Genomic DNA, 20,123 nt, shown 5'->3' on the forward strand with positions numbered 1-20,123 from the left:
ATGGTACAACTCCTCTCATTTATTACACCCCAGGTTCCTCACAGTCATGTAATCAATATTGGGCCACTTTCCAACCAGCATGTATTTACAAGGGTTGCAATGCCCCCGGGGTCATGTAAATGCCACTCGTGTGAATGTGGTTCTTGTTACAGCTGCCCTTGACATAACTTCAGGAATGCAAAACTTCTGTATTGACTCAAGATAAGTGTGAAAAAAAAAAACACGACAAGAAGCACTCTATTGTTTGCTTGGCTGGTCAGAGAAGGAAAGGGTATTTAGCTAATTTCTCTCTGTTTGAATATGCTATACCACTGCGCCAAGGTGGTGCAGTGGTTAGAGTGCAGTACTGCAGGCTACTTCTGCTGACTGCTGGCTGCCTGCAATTTGGCAGTTCGAATCTCACCAGGCTCAAGGTTTTACTCGGCCTTCCAGCCTTCTGAGGTGGGTAAAATGAGGACCCAGATCGTTAGGAGCAATATGTTGACTCTGTAAACAGCTTAGAGAGGGCTGTTAAGCACAATAAAGTGGTATAATAAAGTCTGCTATTGCTTAGGAAGGAAGGAAGGAAGGAAGGAAGGAAGGAAGGAAGGAAGGAAGGAAGGAAGGAAGGAAAGCATAGAGGTGCAGTGGTTAGAATGCAATGTTGCAGGCTAACTCTACCCACAACAGTTCAAGGTTGACTCAACCTTCCGTCCTTCCAAGTGGGAGTGGAATTTAGGGGTTCTCCGAACTGCACAGAATCTTATCTAGAGGTTCTCTCGAACCCCTGCAAACCCCCAGCAACCCAACCCTGGATTTTGTCTCAGATTTCAGATTTAATAGGTTATTGGTACAGACCTTGCCAACAGATTGGAAATTGGAAGACCTCCAAAATGACACGCATTCCTCACTGGGATTGTGTTTTATTTAGAGTTGGGTGTAAATGGCCATTTTTTCTGCAGATAGCGAGGGGGGAAAATGATTGTGTATTTTAAGATGGTTTTGCCAGCTGGCTCCTATTCAAAATGACTTGAAGGGCTCAGCCAGGCGGGTAGAAGATGGCGAGATCCTTTCAAAAGTGCCAAAGAAAGGTAAAGTTAATATTAAAAAAAAAAAAAAACCACCTTCAATCTAACTGTACACAACTTCAGGCACTAATCTTAGTTGAAAATTGGTTAAAAATGCCAATAATTAAAATAGAACAGCTCAGATCCAGATTTAGTCTTGATTAGTGTCCGGGCTTTCAAATCGCTTGGCTTTATTCCCAGCTAAGTTACCCTCTGTGGCTTTTAAGGTCTCTCTGAGTTAACAAAAGCTAAGTTGGGATCCAACTTCTCATAATTAATTAATAATTGGGAGACGAACTTCAAACGTAATCCATTGAAAATTGATCGTTGGATGCCCCCTCTGAAATTCTTTCAAGGCAGTGGTGAAATCCAATTTTTTTTTACTACGGGTTCTGTTGGCGTGGCTTGGTGGGCATTGCAGGGGAAGGATACTGCAAAATCCCCATTCCCTCCCCACTTCAGAGGAAGGATATTGCAAAATCCCCATTCCCACCCCACTCTAGGGGAAGGATACTGCAAAATCCCCATTCCCTCCCCACTCCAGGGGAAGGACACTGCAAAATCTCCATTCATCTCCATTCCCACCCCACTCCAGGGGAAGGATATTGCAAAATCCCCATTCCCTCCCCACTCCAGGGGAAGGATACTGCAAAATCCCCATTCCCTCCCCACTTCAGGGGAAGGATATTGCAAAATCTCCATTCCCACCCCACTCCAGGGGAAGGCTACTGTAAAATCTCCATCCCCACCCCAATCCTGGGGCCAGCCAGAGATGGCATTTGCCGGTTCTCCGAACTGCTCAAAATTTCCGCTACCGGTTCTCCAGAACCTGTCAGAACCTGCTGGATTTCAACCCTGCTGCAAGGGTAGCTCAGGGATGGTCTACATGTAAGGATTGTGTCGAAGCAAACTCGGGATAGCCCTTGGCACGCGTTGGGGCAACATGGAAACCAGAGAATCTCTCCGTGCCAAACCGCAGCCTTTGCTGGATACCAAAATATTCCTCATTCACATACAATAAATTGTATTGACCTGAAATCCTTCCCCTACTACTGTACACACACCGAGCCTAAAATTAACTATGTGTCTTGAAGGTGGTTGAAGAGAAATCTCAATCGGCCAAGGAGAAACTCATCTCCTTCAATGAAGTTCTGTTTTTGAACCATTCACAATTTCTTTTTTTCCCCGTTTGAAGAAGGGGGACAGTGTGAAAGGCCAGGGAGGGCTATTTCCAGAAAGAGTGGAAATTATTCTATCCCTTTTTGATGCCAGGATTATTTCTTTTTTCCAGACTGGGTGGCGGGAGGGAGGGGGAGGGGAAGCGTTCTTGTAAGAATGGGCCTTGTGTTGGAAGGAGCCAAGAATCATCACTTCGAAGTCAGGGCCTCCTCTGAGGGAAGCCCCAGCAGTAGTGATGAAAGCATCTGTCTAGAGGACATGAGGCAACGTGTTACATACCGTACTTTTCGGGGTATAAGACACATTTTCTCCCCCCTAAAAGAGGGTGGAAATGGTGGTGCATCTTATACACCATTTTTGGCTTCCCGAAACCCCACTCCACGTGTCCCGTTTTTGCCAAAAAGAGGCCTGTTTTTCACAAAAACGGGATGCGCAGAGGGTTTGGGAGGCCTGCAGAGTGCTCCTGGGGGCCGGGGAGGGCAAAAATGCGATGCGTGGGGGGTTCGGGAGGCCTGCAGAGTGTTCCTGGGGGCTGGGGAGGGCAAAAAAGCGACGCGTGGGGCAGTGGTAAAATCTAAATTTTTTGCTAACGGTTCTGTGGACGTGGCTTGGTGGGCGTGGCTTGGTGAGCATGGCAGGGGTAGGATACTGCACAATCTCCATTCCCACCCCACTCCAGGGGAAGGATATTGCAAAATCTCCATTCCTACCCCGCTCTGGGGCCAGCCAGGGGTGGTATTTGCTGGTTCTCCGAACTGCTCAAAATTTCCGCTACCGGTTCTGCAGAACCTGTAAGAACTGCTGGATTTCACCCATGGCATGTGGGGGTTAGGAGGCCAAAAACAGGCCCATTTTTTCACAAAAACAGGACACACAGAGGGTTTGGGAGGCCTGCAGACGGCTCCTGAGGGCACGGGAGGGCAAAAACTTTTTTTTTCTTGTTTTCCTCTTCAAAATCTTGGTGTGTCTTATACTCTGGTGCATCTTATAGTCCGAAAAATACATTATATAGAATTGTTCCTAGGAATCCTTTGGTGATCTCCAGATTCCTGGCCTACCTTTTTTGTATTTTTCGGAGGATACGTCATTACAAAATGTGTGAGATACTAGCAAAGGGTATATTAGAGGACTGACAATGACTTATTTAGGAAAACAGAACAAACAGAATAGACAAACACTAAAGAAACTGGAGGAAGAGTGTAAGAAGTTAGACAGGGAACTGCAGAAAAATCCATATGATAAAAAGATGAAGAATTCGATGGACTTGCATAAACATAAAATGAATTTAGTGGAAAATGAAGATTTGGCGAATAAAATAAAACCAACAAAGGAAATTTCTCCTTAGTTCTAAGTTGCTTCTCTCCTTGATTAGTTGCTTCTCTTCTTTATAAATACCATTAAACTATCTTACGGTACAATGTGATGTTTAATGACAGCCGGATAATGGGTGTGTATTGAAGGGAAAGGTCTTTTGAAGTCAAATAACTTATCTTTGACCACAGAAAGTCCTTTCTCAGGGGTGGGTTCTACTAACCTTTACTATCGGTTTGCAACGGGATGGCACACACGTGCCGAGCTTCTGCGCATGCGCAGATCCCCTATGATGACATCCGGATATGTGGGCAGGGCCTCCCGCAGGTTTTATTACTGATTCTATAGAACCGGTCCAAACCGGGGGCAACACACCAGGGATGGGTTCTACTTACCGTTACTACTGGTTTGCATCATGCCCGTGCTCGTGCGCTCTCTCCGCTCGTGCACTCTCTCCGCTCGTGCGCACGTATGCTCTTCTGCGCATGCAAAGAAGAGTTTTGATGACGTTTGGGTCAGTGGGCGGAGCCTCCCGCCGGTTTTACTACCAGTTCTATAGAACCAGTCCGAACCGGGGGCAACTCACCACTGCAACCCGCCACCGTCCTTCCTGTAAACTTTCTGGCAGCGCCGAAGATTGGGAGGAATTGTTAGGGCTAAGTTAACTTTCTGATGGATGTTCACTATTTTTAAAAAGGAGTCCAAGTTAGGCAGAGGTCCTATTACTTAATAAGTGCACTTAAGCATCTAATTGCATGCATCTGGGTAATGACGATTAGACATAGTCAATTAAACCCACAGTTGTAAAGCACTTTAAATGGCCAGGCTTTGCCCCATACTGAGTAAGTAAATAAGGAGGGAGATATTAAAATGCAAATTCTCAATATGGAGGAACAATTAACCAGGAGGGAAGAGCTTCAACTCCTAAGTTTATTGTCTGAAACAGAAATGTGTTTCTTTCCAGGAACAGACTAACATCCTATAATGGGCTTTTTTTAAAAAAAAAAATTGACTCGCCGTTATGGATTGAAACAGCAGGATTGAGGATTGTTCTACCGTATCTCCCAGTTTTGAAATGACATAAATAAAAAACAAAACAAAAAATCGCATGTGCATCCTTTGTTCCCAATTCTCATTAGTTTTGTCCTCTAAAGGACTTCCAAGGATTATACCTGCACAGAATAACATCGGTGGTGGACCTCCATAAAGCTGAGAATAGGAGAACAGATTTGGTGATGGTTCTGTCAAGTCTCTGAATCAGAATAACAGAGTTGGAAGGGACCTTGGAGGTCTTCTAGTCCAACCCTTTGCTCAGGCAGGAAGCCCTATACCAGCGGTTCTCAACCTCTGGGTCGCGACCCTGTTGGGGGTCGAATGACGATTTGCCAGGGTTCGCCTAAGACCATTGGGAATATGGGAAGTATACTTGCGAGTCGAAGAATCGCGCTCCAATGGTTGACTCCACAAGCCAGCTGCAGGCTCTTCAAATCGCTAGCCGAATTCGGCTTCAGGCGCGATGAATTAAAAAAGAGAGAAATCTTTGCTCTGATGTCTCCCTCTCAAGCCAGCTGCAATCACTCCCAATCGCTAGCCTAATCTGGCTTCAGGCGCCATAAACTTAATAGGGGAGGAGTCTCCACTTTAATGCCTCCGTCCTGTATTAAAGGGGTCGCAGCACTATAAAGGTTGAGAACCACTGCCCTATACCTTTGCAGACAAATGGTGGTCCAATCTCTTCTTAAAAACCTCCAGTGATGGAGCCCCTACAACTTCTGGTTGCAAGCAGTTCCAATGATTAATTGTCCTCACTGTCAGGAAGTTTCTCCTTAGTTCTAGGTTGCTTCTCTTCTTGATAAGTTTCCATCCGTCGCTTCTTGTCCTGCCCTCAGGTGCTTTGAATAACTTTACTCCCTCTTCTTTGTGGCAGCCCCTCAAATACTGAACACTGCCATCATGTCCCCCCTAGCTCTTTTCATTAGATCAGACATACCCAATTCCTCAAATGTTTTAGCCTCCAGTCTCCAATCATCTTTCTTGCTCCCTTTCTGCTCTTTTTTTTACAAGATGGCGATCAAAAAATCGAATAGACTTTCCCAATCGGACTCAAGAACAGGTTTTTTTCCCAAACGCCGTCACTCTGCTAAACAAATAATTCCCTCAACACGGTCAAACTATTTACTAAGTCTGCACTATTATTAATCTTCTCATCGTTCCCATCACCCATCTCTTTCCACTTATGACTGCATGGCTGTAAACTTGTTGCTGGTATCCTTACGATTTATATTGACTGTTTCCTAATATGATTTGATTGCTTATTTGTACCTTATGTCTATCATTAAGCGTTGCACCTTATGATTCTTGATGAATGTATCTCTTTTTTTTTTGTTTACATTTATATCCCGCCCTTCTCCGAAGACTCAGGGCGGCTTACAGTGTGTAAGGCAATAGTCTCATTCTATTTGTATATTTACAAAGTCAACTTATTGCCCCCCCCAACAATCTGGGTCCTCATTTTACCTACCTTATAAAGGATGGAAGGCTGAGTCAACCTTGGACCTGGTGGGACTAGAACCTGCAGTAATTGCAGGCGGCTGTGTTTTAATAACAGGCTTCTTACAGCCTGAGCCACACCGCGGCCCCTCTTCTTTTATGTACACTGAGAGCGTATGCACCGAAGACAAATTTCTTGTGTGTCCGATCATACTTGGCCAATAAAGAATTCTATTCTATTCTATTCTATTCTATTCTATTCTATTCTATTCTAGCCCCTCCCATAAGACTTAAAAGATGGGCAAAGGCACGTAGGCTTTTGCAGGAAGCAACATTTGTTCATTCGGTTCAGCTTAAAGCCTGAAACTCTGTTTGATTCTGGACTCCCATGTGGCTTTGCCAATCACTCCCAATCGCTAGCCTAATCTGGCTTCAGGCGCGATGAATTAAAAAGAGAGAAATCTTTGCTCTGATGTCTCCTCTCAAGCCAGCTGCAATCACTCCCAATCGCTAGCCTAATCTGGCTTCAGGCGCGATGAATTAAAAAGAGAGAAATCTTTGCTCTGATGTCTCCTCTCAAGCCAGCTGCAATCACTCCCAATCGCTAGCCTAATCTGGCTTCAGGCGCGATGAATTAAAAAGAGAGAAATCTTTGCTCTGATGTCTCCTCTCAAGCCAGCTGCAATCACTCCCAATCGCTAGCCTAATCTGGCTTCAGGCGCGATGAATTAAAAAGAGAGAAATCTTTGCTCTGATGTCTCCTCTCAAGCCAGCTGCAATCACTCCCAATCGCTAGCCTAATCTGGCTTCAGGCGCGATGAATTAAAAAGAGAGAAATCTTTGCTCTGATGTCTCCTCTCAAGCCAGCTGCAATCACTCCCAATCGCTAGCCTAATCTGGCTTCAGGCGCGATGAATTAAAAAGAGAGAAATCTTTGCTCTGATGTCTCCTCTCAAGCCAGCTGCAATCACTCCCAATCGCTAGCCTAATCTGGCTTCAGGCGCGATGAATTAAAAAGAGAGAAATCTTTGCTCTGATGTCTCCTCTCAAGCCAGCTGCAATCACTCCCAATCGCTAGCCTAATCTGGCTTCAGGCGCGATGAATTAAAAAGAGAGAAATCTTTGCTCTGATGTCTCCTCTCAAGCCAGCTGCAATCACTCCCAATCGCTAGCCTAATCTGGCTTCAGGCGCGATGAATTAAAAAGAGAGAAATCTTTGCTCTGATGTCTCCTCTCAAGCCAGCTGCAATCACTCCCAATCGCTAGCCTAATCTGGCTTCAGGCGCGATGAATTAAAAAGAGAGAAATCTTTGCTCTGATGTCTCCTCTCAAGCCAGCTGCAATCACTCCCAATCGCTAGCCTAATCTGGCTTCAGGCGCGATGAATTAAAAAGAGAGAAATCTTTGCTCTGATGTCTCCTCTCAAGCCAGCTGCAATCACTCCCAATCGCTAGCCTAATCTGGCTTCAGGCGCGATGAATTAAAAAGAGAGAAATCTTTGCTCTGATGTCTCCTCTCAAGCCAGCTGCAATCACTCCCAATCGCTAGCCTAATCTGGCTTCAGGCGCGATGAATTAAAAAGAGAGAAATCTTTGCTCTGATGTCTCCTCTCAAGCCAGCTGCAATCACTCCCAATCGCTAGCCTAATCTGGCTTCAGGCGCGATGAATTAAAAAGAGAGAAATCTTTGCTCTGATGTCTCCTCTCAAGCCAGCTGCAATCACTCCCAATCGCTAGCCTAATCTGGCTTCAGGCGCGATGAATTAAAAAGAGAGAAATCTTTGCTCTGATGTCTCCTCTCAAGCCAGCTGCAATCACTCCCAATCGCTAGCCTAATCTGGCTTCAGGCGCGATGAATTAAAAAGAGAGAAATCTTTGCTCTGATGTCTCCTCTCAAGCCAGCTGCAATCACTCCCAATCGCTAGCCTAATCTGGCTTCAGGCGCGATGAATTAAAAAGAGAGAAATCTTTGCTCTGATGTCTCCTCTCAAGCCAGCTGCAATCACTCCCAATCGCTAGCCTAATCTGGCTTCAGGCGCGATGAATTAAAAAGAGAGAAATCTTTGCTCTGATGTCTCCTCTCAAGCCAGCTGCAATCACTCCCAATCGCTAGCCTAATCTGGCTTCAGGCGCGATGAATTAAAAAGAGAGAAATCTTTGCTCTGATGTCTCCTCTCAAGCCAGCTGCAATCACTCCCAATCGCTAGCCTAATCTGGCTTCAGGCGCGATGAATTAAAAAGAGAGAAATCTTTGCTCTGATGTCTCCTCTCAAGCCAGCTGCAATCACTCCCAATCGCTAGCCTAATCTGGCTTCAGGCGCGATGAATTAAAAAGAGAGAAATCTTTGCTCTGATGTCTCCTCTCAAGCCAGCTGCAATCACTCCCAATCGCTAGCCTAATCTGGCTTCAGGCGCGATGAATTAAAAAGAGAGAAATCTTTGCTCTGATGTCTCCCTCTCAAGCCAGCTGCAATCACTCCCAATCGCTAGCCTAATCTGGCTTCAGGCGCCATAAACTTAATAGGGGAGGAGTCTCCGCTTTAATGCCTCTGTCCTGTATTAAAGGGGTCGCAGCACTATAAAGGTTGAGAACCACTGCCCTATACCTTTGCAGACAAATGGTGGTCCAATCTCTTCTTAAAAACCTCCAGTGATGGAGCCCCCACAAGGCTGGGGTCACCAGCCAACATTGTCTGGCCGACGGCACCCTGAGGAGCGCACTGGTCGATGGGAGGCCACCGGTAGCAGCAGGCGGTCCCGTAAATAACCCGGTCCTATGCTCCCATGGAACCTGTATCATTTGTCAAGTCCAGAAGAAAAGCTTGTGGCATCTTAAGAAGAGGAAAATCCTGTTTTCTGCAATTCTTCTGGTAGTTTTTGGTGTCCTGACCTCCATCTGAATTGAATCCCAGAGAATCAAGAAGATCTGAACAAGGTCAGATTCCAGGCACTTCAACAGATGGTTTTAGGTATGTGACTCAGTCCTTGGGAAACGGAGGGGTTAAAAAATGAAGGCTCTCTAAAGGATCAACAGGTTACGCTAGGCTTGTCCTACTAGAAAGAACCACATCTTGAACTTAAAAGAAAATTGAAATCGTACCCATGGTAACCTGTCCACAGTGACTGCAGCATCCTTGTCTCTGGTATGTTCCTTCTTGCGAGAAGTGGATGATGTTCTTATTTCTACTTTTGGATAGGATAGAATAGAATAGAATAGAATAGAATAGAATAGAATAGAATAGAATAGAATAGAATAGAATAGAATAGAATAGAATAGAATAGAATTTTATTGGCCAAGTGTGATTGGACACACAAGGAATTTGTCTTGGTGCATATGCTCTCAGTGTACATAAAAGAAAAGATACGTTCATCAAGGTACAACATTTACAACACAATGGATGGTCAATATATCAATATAAATCATAAGGATTGCCAGCAACAAAGTTACAGTCATACAGTCATAAGTGGAAAGAGATGGGTGATGGGAACTATGAGAAGATTAGTAGTAGTGCAGATTTAGTAAATAGTTTGACAGTGTTGATGGAATTCTTTATTTAGCAGAGTGATGGCCTTCGGGGGAAAAAACGTTGGAGATATCTTAAGAAAGAGTAGTTCTTTAGTTTTCAACGTGTGTTCTCTACTGCATAACCATGTTACGGAGTCCATGCTGGTTAAGGGAAGTTAGAAACTGAGTTTGAAATGTTAAAAGATTTTCAGGCTGAAGAAAGCATGTCTGAAGTGTGGAACTTGCCAAGGAAACAAAACAACTGCCTGAAATAGATGGAGAGCTATTCTCTTTCATGGGGCCACCATCACAACCAAGGTCAATTGTGGGATTCAAGAAGATCGCAATGTTTTCCTAAAGAGCCTTCTCCTGCCAATACTACCAATTATCCAGGTTTTTCCACATCGCAAACTGGATTCCGAACTACACGAACGGTCTTAAGGGATCTCCTGAACTTCAGCTGACCTATTGCTCAACTTCAGACTGGTCATCAAGCTCAAGCTCTGAAGACCAGGGAATTGTTTCTCTCCCCAGTGAAACGTCTTCAAGGAAAAATGAAGGCCAGTCGCATCTTGAAACAGCATCTTTTGGGACAATGGGATGAGGAAGCACCATTTATGAGCTCCTGGAGAAAAAGCGAGGTATAAATCTAACAAATATCTTTAAAAAACCACAATAGCTATTCAGAAGAAACCCGGTGAGTTGAAGAGAGAGTTAAATGCAAATCCCCTCTTTTTCTAGCCAGAAATAAATAGCTAGAACTTCAGACAAGCAACTACATGCTGGAAACATTGCCACTGAAAAGGCAAGACAAACCTGGCTGCATTTTTATTAATCCATCATTCGGGTTATTACATGCCAGTCTTTCTCCACCACATCCTGTCTCCTCCCTTGCTCAGCGGTTACAAAATAATAATTTTGGTATCGTTTGGATGAACTTTTGCCAATTCTTAGTTTTCTTGTTATTTTTTTTTAAAATAAAGGAATTGGAATTGGATTGCTGTGTAGGTCGAGGGAGGGAGGAAGGAAGGAAGGAAGGAAGGAAGGAAGGAAGGAAGGAAGGAAGGAAGGAAGGAAGGAAGGAAGGAAGGAAGGAACTGAACTCAGAAAGCTCAAACTGCCCAAGGAGCTGCTGATCCAGTTCTACAGAGGAATTATTGAGTCTGTCATCTGCACCTCTATAACTGTCTGGTTCGGTTCTGCAACCCAACAAGACAGACACAGACTTCAGAGAATAATTAGAACTGCAGAAAAAACAATGGCTACCAACCTGCCTTCTGTTGAGGACCTGTATACTGCATGAGTCAAAAAGAGCGCTGTGAAAATATCTACAGACCCCTCGCATCCTGGACATAAACTGTTTCAACTCCTACCCTCAAAACGACCCTATAGAGCACTGCACACCAGAACAACTAGACACAAGGACAGTTTTTTCCCGAACGCCATCACTCTGCTAAACAAATAATTCCCTCAACACTGTCAAACTAGTTACTAAGTCTGCACTACTATTAATCTTCTCATCATTCCCATCACCCACCTCTTTCCACTTATGACTGTATGACTGTAACTTTGTTGCTTGTATCCTTATCATTTATATTGATATTGACTGTTTCCTGACTGCTTATTTGTACCCTATGACTACCACCAAGTGTTGTATCTTATGATTCTTGACAAATGTGTCTTTTCTTTAATGTACACTGAGAGCATATGCACCAAGACAAATTCCTTGTGTATCCAATCACACTTGGCTAAATTCTATTCTATTCTATTCTTTTAACAACCCCATAATCCCTTGCGGGGTGGAGTTAGGGCAACTGAAGGGAGCTAGCTGAATGGCCGGATACCTTTCCTGTTACCAGTGCTGAGTTTTGTTCAGCGGATATATTGCTCATTGTGCCCAGAGAGAGAAATATCTGCCTCTACCTAGGATCGAACTCACAGCCTCCTGATCGTGAGGCAAGACCTCCACCTCTAGGCCACTATACCGCTCCAACATTAGTGCAGGTTGATCTTCTAATATTATCATTAAACCTGATGGAGACCGCTCCATTCGGTCAACATTCATCCATCTCATGCAGGGGTAGTCAACCTTTTTATACCTACCGCCCACTTTTGTATCTCTGTTAGTAGTAAAATTTTCTAACCTGCCCACCAGTTTCACAGTAATGTGCCGTGTATCATTGTCTGCGCATGCCTCTCGCGCATTGTGGATTGGGTTTGGGGGGGGCGCCGGCTACCAGTTCTGCTTGTCTGTTACAGCTGGGTGGTGTGGGGGGAGATGCGTGAGCTATTCTGGGACGAGGCTCTTTTGTTTGCGGTCGCACTATAGCGCCATTTAGTTTCACTTACGTAACGTGAACTAAACTTAGGCACGGGCGATACAAATAGTACATTTTCAGAAATTTAAATTGTCACGGGGAATTTTATGAAAACCTAATGAAAATGCTTTTAAATAATGCCATGAATTTTTTTTAAAAAGTCAATTAAATTAAAAAAAAAGGAAAGTGCTTCAGTATCAGACAAACCCCTACCGCCCATCATGAAAGCTGGAACGACCACTAGTGGGCGGTAGGGACCAGGTTGACTACCACTGATCTAATGGCAACAAAAGCTAGGTGAAACACCTGGTTGAACCTGGGTCATAAATTAGGTTGGAGGGTTTAAAACGGGAAGGGAACATAACACCCTTGGCATCGTCAGCGATGGAGATACAATAAAGTTTGCTACGGGATGCATGGTAGAAATTCTGTGAAATACCTGGAGGTTTGCAACATATCTAGAGAGCTTCCATTATCTGCCAAAGGGATTAATATTAATGCAACCTCCCGCTCAGCAGATGGAAAAGAGAGTGGTCCATTAAGATGGGGTGGATAAATACCCGACATTGCGACATACTTCTGTAAATGGAAAGCATGTTTCTCAGAGCTTGGATAGGAGGGTGGATGAAAGATAAATAATGCAGTTGCAATTGTAGGTCTTCATTCCTCGGCTCAGTTTTTTGCTGACACGGGATTGACCTGGATGGGGGATTGACAGCTTGACCTCTGGTTGACAAGCTGGATTGACAGCTTGATCTCTGATCATGCTAGCTTCTCTCTGCAAAAATGGAGTCAAAAGAAGCTGTCAAAAGAGAGATCTCATCTTCTTCTCCCAGAGCGCCCAGTAGCGTGATTGGAAATGGTTATAAATCAAGCTGGAAGAGAACTGAGATTCTCACCGTGGGAGGAACGGATGGCAAAAATGTCAAATCTGGAGGGAAATAGCAAAATGGATGCGTTTGGTCAGAGAGAAAACAATCCATGGATTCTTGACAGAAGAGGATATTCGTAACTCAAGGTTCAGCTGGTTCTTGGTGGTCTCAGAGATGGGTGTTTTTCTTGCAGACATTCCATAACCCAACTAGGTAACGTTATCAGTGCTAGAATGGAGTGGGGTGTGTGGAGAAGAGGAGGAGGAGGATTATTATTATTATTATTTTTTTATAAAAAGTTTTATTTTTACAATCATATCAAATAATTCATCCAATGTACAGTTATATACAATTAGTCGGGCTTGCCCAGTCACCACCACCCTTTTTAACACTCTTCCCTCTTCTACCTTCTTTTACTTTCCAAACCTTCTTTTACTTTCCAAAGGAGGATTATTGTAGGGCCCTTGGTGCTCTCTGAGCTTGGAGATTTTCTTACAGATGTTTCATGACCCAACTAGATAACATTATCAGTGCTAGAATGGAATGGGTTGTGCGGAGAGGAGGAGGAGGAGGAAGACGAGGAGGAGGAGGAAGACGAGGAGGAGGAGGAGGAGGAGGAGGAGGAGGAGGAGGAGGAGGAGGAGGAGAATTATTGTGGGGTCCTTGGTGCTCTCTGAGCTTGGAGATTTTCTTGCAGATGTTTCATGACCCAACTAGACAACATCATCAGGACGCTAATGGCTTTGGAAATCAAAGTTCAATCTATCGATGGCCAGTCAAGCAGGATTTCTTCCTCCTAATTTGTAATGTCTATCACTGATTAATATTTTCTAAATTGTTTTCATTGTTTCTGATTCTCTTCTTAAGTCAACTTTCCATATAGAGGTTCCACATTGTGGGATCAGACTAACTTGAAAAATTAGTGCTACATTGCAATCATTTTTATTAATGCATTCAGGATGATGAGCTAATTTTTCAGACAGTGAAACACACATAGGTAAACATACACGCAGACACCTTAAAGCTCTAGCCTGCCACTCCCTATTTCAATAAACAAACCATTAGTAACAGGCCGGCTGCATGTAGTATGGGGAATTATCTACGTGTCAGTCTTTAGGTTTCCAGTGTCTTCGGCGCACACAAAGACCAGCTGGCTGGCGCGCATGTGTGTGCCGGAAACCCAAAGACCAGATGGCCGGCACAAGCATGCACGCCAGCCAGCTGGTCTTTGGGTTTGCGGCGCTCCGCCGCACACACATTCACACTTGCACACGCGTTCCAGTTTGGCCACTCAGTGTCGAAAAGATTCGCCGTCACTGCAATAGGCAATTCTAGTCCTTTTGGAAAAATGGGAACTCACAAAACTTCCAGAGAGTAAATAGGGGAAACCACATCTCCAATCCTCTTGTGGCTCAACAGGCTAATGCAGTCTGTTTTTAACACAGCTGTCTGCAATTACAATTACTGCAGGTTCGAGTCCCACCAGGCCCAAGGTTGACTCAGCCTTCCATCCTTTATAAGGTAGGTAAAATGAGGACCCAGATTGTTGGGGGGCAATACAAGTTGACTTTGTATATAATATACAAATGGATGAGACTATTGCCTAACATAATGTAAGCCGCCCTGAGTCTTCGGAGCAGGGCGGGATATAAATTCAAATAATAAAAAAAAATCCACAGAAAACTGCAAATACCATCACCAGGAGTTCAGCTGAGCTGAAGGACGTCTTTAATTTATGTCTTATAGCTCACCGTTTTTATAGCATTTGGAGTGTTTTAGTTGAGCAGCAGAACTCCAAAGAATAAATTAAGTGAGCAGACAAATAATGTGCTCGGCCCTTAAATAGCCATTTTGTTCAAGGCATCCCTTTTGACAGTTTCACAGCTTATTAGCCACGAAAATACGGAAAATGTGACTTTTTTTTTTTTTAGCTTTAAGCTTCACGCTTGGATCTCGCATTCAAAGGCCCTCCTGTGCTAATAATGGATGGTGACCTTCAATTCTGTCTCATAAATTAAGAATCGTCCCTCTCGACACGTCGTTTGTAGCACCTGGTAAATGAACCTTTATAAAGAAGAAGTAAGAAATTTGCTTGGGATATTTTTCCAGGAAGAAGATGAGAAGAAGAAGAACGGGAGGAAGAAAGATCTTGAGAAGATGGACCAAGTCTACCAAAGCCAATCTTTCTTCTTTTTTGTCCTGCCAATGTCCCATGGTTATCTTCCCAACAGTCTGCTGTTAACCAGATCAGATTTTTCATTACCTGCTTCTAAGTATCCTTTTAGTAGCTAGTACATTGTACCATGTGTCTTGTCTGAGCTGAAGAGAATAAGATGACGTTGATAGTAACATACAGCAACAACTAAAACATATAAAGAACGGTTGCTGGAATTGGGCATGTCTAGTTTAATGAAAAGAAGGACTAGGGGAGACATGATAGCAGTGTTCCAATATCTCAGGGGCTGCCCCAAAGAAGAGGGAGTCGGGCTGTTCTCCAAAGCACCTGAGGGCAGGACAAGAAGCAATGGGTGGAAACTCATCAAGGAGAGAAGCAACTGAGAACTAAGGAGAAATTTCCTGACAGTTAGAACAATGAATCAGTGGAACAACTTGCCTCCAGAAGTTGTGAATGCTCCAACACTGGAAGTTTTTAAGAAGAGGTTGGATAACCATTTGTCTGAAGTGGTGTAGGGTTTCCTGCCTAAGCAGGGGGTTGGACTAGAAGACCTCCAAGGTCCCTTCCAACTCTGTTGCTCTATTCTATTCTAACCCACTCCCTGATTTAGCACTTCCCCTCATATCACCCTTAGCGGATTACTCTAGAGCTGTGATGGCGAGCTGATTTTCATGCCTTCCGTACCCACCGGAAGTTGGGAAACGGGCTGTTTCCAGCCTCCAGAGGGCCTCTGGGGGGGGGGAGGCCTTTTTAGCTCTCCCCAGGCCCCTAGAAAGCCTCTGGAGCCTGGGGAGGGCAAAAAATGAGTCTACCAGGCCCACCGAGCCATCGTGCGTGGGGGGTTCGCATGCACATGCACAGGGGGGCGGGGTGCATTGAATTATGGGTGTGGGTATGCCCGCATGCGACTCCCCCCCGTTCTCCCCCTACTATTGGCACCTGACAGCAAAAAGGTTAGCCAACATTGCTCTAGAGCAGTGGTAGCCAACCTGGTCCCTGCTGCCCACTAGTGGGCATTCCAGCTTTCATGGTGGGCGGTAGGGGTTTTGTCCGATACTGAAGCACTTTCCTTTTTTTTAAATTTAATTGACTTTTTAAAAAATTTTCATAGCATTATTTAAAAGCATTTTCATTAGGTTTTCATAAAATTCCCCGTGACAATTTAAATTTCTGAAAATATACTATTTGTATCGCCCGCGCCTAAGTTTAGTTCACGTTACGTAAGTGAAACTAAATGGCGCTATAGTGCGACCGCAGACAAAAGAGCCTCGTCCCAGAATAGCTCGCGCATCTTCCCCCACACCACCCAGCTGTAACAGACAAGCAGAGCTGGTAGCCGGCGCCCCCCTCAACCCAATCCACGATGCATGAGAGGCATCCGCAGACGACGATACACAGCGCATTACTGTGGAACCGGTGGGCAGGTTAGAAAATTTTACTACTAACATAGATACAAAAGTGGGTGGTAGGTATAAAAAGGTTGACTACCCCTGCTCTAGAGAGAGAACACAGTCCTTGGAACTATAGCTATCCTCCCCATCCTATGATTCTGGAGGGAACACGCCCCCTCTCCCCCGCCCCAACTTTAATCAATCCAGTTCTGCATCCCAAACTCAGCATCCTACATTGAAGGATGGGGCAAGGAGAGTCCCTCAAACGGGTCAGCAGGAATTCCCAGATCGGCCGACTGAATTTAAGTATTCGGTTCACGCGCGGGGCTGCCCCATAGCGAGGTGTGTTCAAAATAGCTGCGCATTCCTTTCGGGCGTTATGACAACTGCAGGTTTTTATTTTTATTTTTTGCAAGCAGCCGAAGCACCTTTCTCTGCTCCCACTCCGCTCCAGTACACTACAGTACAGTAACTGAGCAGGGCGGGCTTCTCCATTTCTGGGGGACCATTGCTCCAACACTGTATAGCCTCTTTGTGGAAGAACTCGCATACACACTTGTCGTTTCTCCCCCCCCCCCCCGAAAAAAAAAGGAACAATGAAAGAAAAGAAGAGGGCTGGAGGGAGCTTGAAAAGAACTGAGAGAGGAAAAGGAGGTGGGAATTGGTAGGGGGTTAGAAGGCAACGAAACAGGTCGGGTTACCAACTTTGTGAGACAAAGGGGATATTAGACTGCAAAGCCAAGAAGACATCAAAGCGCAACACAAGCATCAAGGGTGGTGTGTATGTGTGTGTCCATAATTTTAAGCGACGGAGGGGTGGGGGGGAACAGTGCTGGGATTGTAATGTGACAAACACCCCTGGGGTTATTTCTTTTCCTCCAGATCTTTAGACGTCCAGCATCAACCTTCCCACCTTCAGGTAGTCCTCTCAACGTACGACCGCAATTGAACCAGTGGTGGGTTTCAAATTTTTGTACTACCAGTTCTGTGGGCATGGCTTGGTGGGTGTGGCGGGGGAAGGATACTGTAAAATCTCCATTCCCTCTCCACTTCTGGGGGAAGGATAGTGCAAGATCCCCATTCCCACCCCACTCCAGGGGAAGGTTACTGCAAAATCCCCATTTCCTCCCGATCAGCTGGGACTCAGGAGGCGGAGAATAGATGGGGGCGGGGCCAGTCAGCATTTTACTACGGTTCTCCGAACTACTCAAAATTTCCACTTCCGGTTCTCCAGAACTGGTCAGAACCTGTTGAAGCCCACCTCTGAGCTGAACTCAAAATTTCTGTTGCTGAGGGAGACCTTTTTAACCTTTCTTGCCACCGTTGTTGTTGTAAGGGAATCACTGTAATCGTTCAGTAGCACGGAGGTTAGGTGAACCTGGCTTCCTCATGGACTTTGCTTGTCAGAAGGTCAACAAAAGGAGATCATGGGACACCGGGCACTGCAATCATCCTAAATGTGAGTCAGTTTCCAAGCGTCTGAATTTTGATCACATGACCATGGGGATGCTGCGACTATCATAAGTGTGGAAAACTGTCATCCGTCGTTTTTAATCAGTGATGTTGTAACTTTGAACGGTGTAAATTCAACCTACAGGAACTGGGATTGGCTGGTCTAGTGAAGAGAAGGACCAGGGAGACAGGATAGCATCTTCCAATATTTGAGGGCCTGCCACTGAGAGGAGGAAGGGGTCAAGCTGTTTTCCAAAGCACCTGAAGGTCAGAAAAGGAATAATGGATGGAAACTGAACAAGGAGAGATTCAACCTGGAAATAAGGAGGAATTTTCTGACGGTGAGAACAACCGATGGAACAGAAGTTGCCTTCGGAAGTTGTGGGAGCTTCATCACTTGAGACTTTCAAGAAAAGATTGAACTGCCATCTGTCAGAAATGGTATAGGGTCTCCTGCTTGAGCAGGGCTTCTCCATTTCTGGGGACCATTGCTCCAACACTGTATAGCCTCTTTGTGGAAGAACTCGCATACACACTTGTCGTTTCTCCCGAAAAAAAGGAACAATGAAAGAAAAGAAGAGGGCTGGAGGGAGCTTGAAAAGAACTGAGAGAGGAAAAGGAGGTGGGAATTGGTAGGGGGTTAGAAGGCAACGAAACAGGTCGGGTTACCAACTTTGTGAGACAAAGGGGATATTAGACTGCAAAGCCAAGAAGACATCAAAGCGCAACACAAGCATCAAGGGTGGTGTGTATGTGTGTGTCCATAATTTTAAGCGACGGAGGGGTGGGGGGGAACAGTGCTGGGATTGTAATGTGACAAACACCCCTGGGGTTATTTCTTTTCCTCCAGATCTTTAGACGTCCAGCATCAACCTTCCCACCTTCAGGTAGTCCTCTCAACGTACGACCGCAATTGAACCAGTGGTGGGTTTCAAATTTTTGTACTACCAGTTCTGTGGGCATGGCTTGGTGGGTGTGGCGGGGGAAGGATACTGTAAAATCTCCATTCCCTCTCCACTTCTGGGGGAAGGATAGTGCAAGATCCCCATTCCCACCCCACTCCAGGGGAAGGTTACTGCAAAATCCCCATTTCCTCCCGATCAGCTGGGACTCAGGAGGCGGAGAATAGATGGGGGCGGGGCCAGTCAGCATTTTTACTACCGGTTCTCCGAACTACTCAAAATTTCCACTTCCGGTTCTCCAGAACTGGTCAGAACCTGTTGAAGCCCACCTCTGAGCTGAACTCAAAATTTCTGTTGCTGAGGGAGACCTTTTTAACCTTTCTTGCCACCGTTGTTGTTGTAAGGGAATCACTGTAATCGTTCAGTAGCACGGAGGTTAGGTGAACCTGGCTTCCTCATGGACTTTGCTTGTCAGAAGGTCAACAAAAGGAGATCATGGGACACCGGGCACTGCAATCATCCTAAATGTGAGTCAGTTTCCAAGCGTCTGAATTTTGATCACATGACCATGGGGATGCTGCGACTATCATAAGTGTGGAAAACTGTCATCCGTCGTTTTTAATCAGTGATGTTGTAACTTTGAACGGTGTAAATTCAACCTACAGGAACTGGGATTGGCTGGTCTAGTGAAGAGAAGGACCAGGGGAGACAGGATAGCATCTTCCAATATTTGAGGGCCTGCCACTGAGAGGAGGAAGGGGGTCAAGCTGTTTTCCAAAGCACCTGAAGGTCAGAAAAGGAATAATGGATGGAAACTGAACAAGGAGAGATTCAACCTGGAAATAAGGAGGAATTTTCTGACGGTGAGAACAACCGATGGAACAGAAGTTGCCTTCGGAAGTTGTGGGAGCTTCATCACTTGAGACTTTCAAGAAAAGATTGAACTGCCATCTGTCAGAAATGGTATAGGGTCTCCTGCTTGAGCAGGGGCTTGATGGCCTAAAAAATGCAAATAATTTTTCTGCGGAGCACCAGTGGTCCACGGACCACAAGTTGGTGACCGCTGGTTTAGGAGGCCAAACTTTGAAGCTGGAGACCAGCCTGCTCTCTCTGTGGGACATTTCTCCCACCCGGAGACATAGACGTCAGGACCCACCAGGTTGTATCTGCATAATATAAAGCTTGGAGAAGTTCTCACCAGCCCTCGAGCTGTCCCTCCAGCAAGATGCAGGAAGCCAGCGAGAAGAGGAATGTCCCGTGGGCGGCTGGGTGGCCAGACCGAACATCAGGACTTCAATGGAGGCCTTTCATCTCTTCCAGTCCAATCGGCCCTTTTGTTCCCAAGTCCACCTCCTGGTCTTGCCAAGAGTTTGGCAATCATTTCCCAGCTTCGTTGTCACTCTGCCAAAGTTTCCGCTCCACCCCCACCCACCCCCCCGCCCGCCCCTTTGCCCCCTGGCTTCAGTGAGGCAAGTGTCTGAT

This window comes from Ahaetulla prasina, chromosome 14, assembly GCF_028640845.1.
Source record: "Ahaetulla prasina isolate Xishuangbanna chromosome 14, ASM2864084v1, whole genome shotgun sequence".
NCBI lineage: Eukaryota > Metazoa > Chordata > Lepidosauria > Squamata > Colubridae > Ahaetulla > Ahaetulla prasina.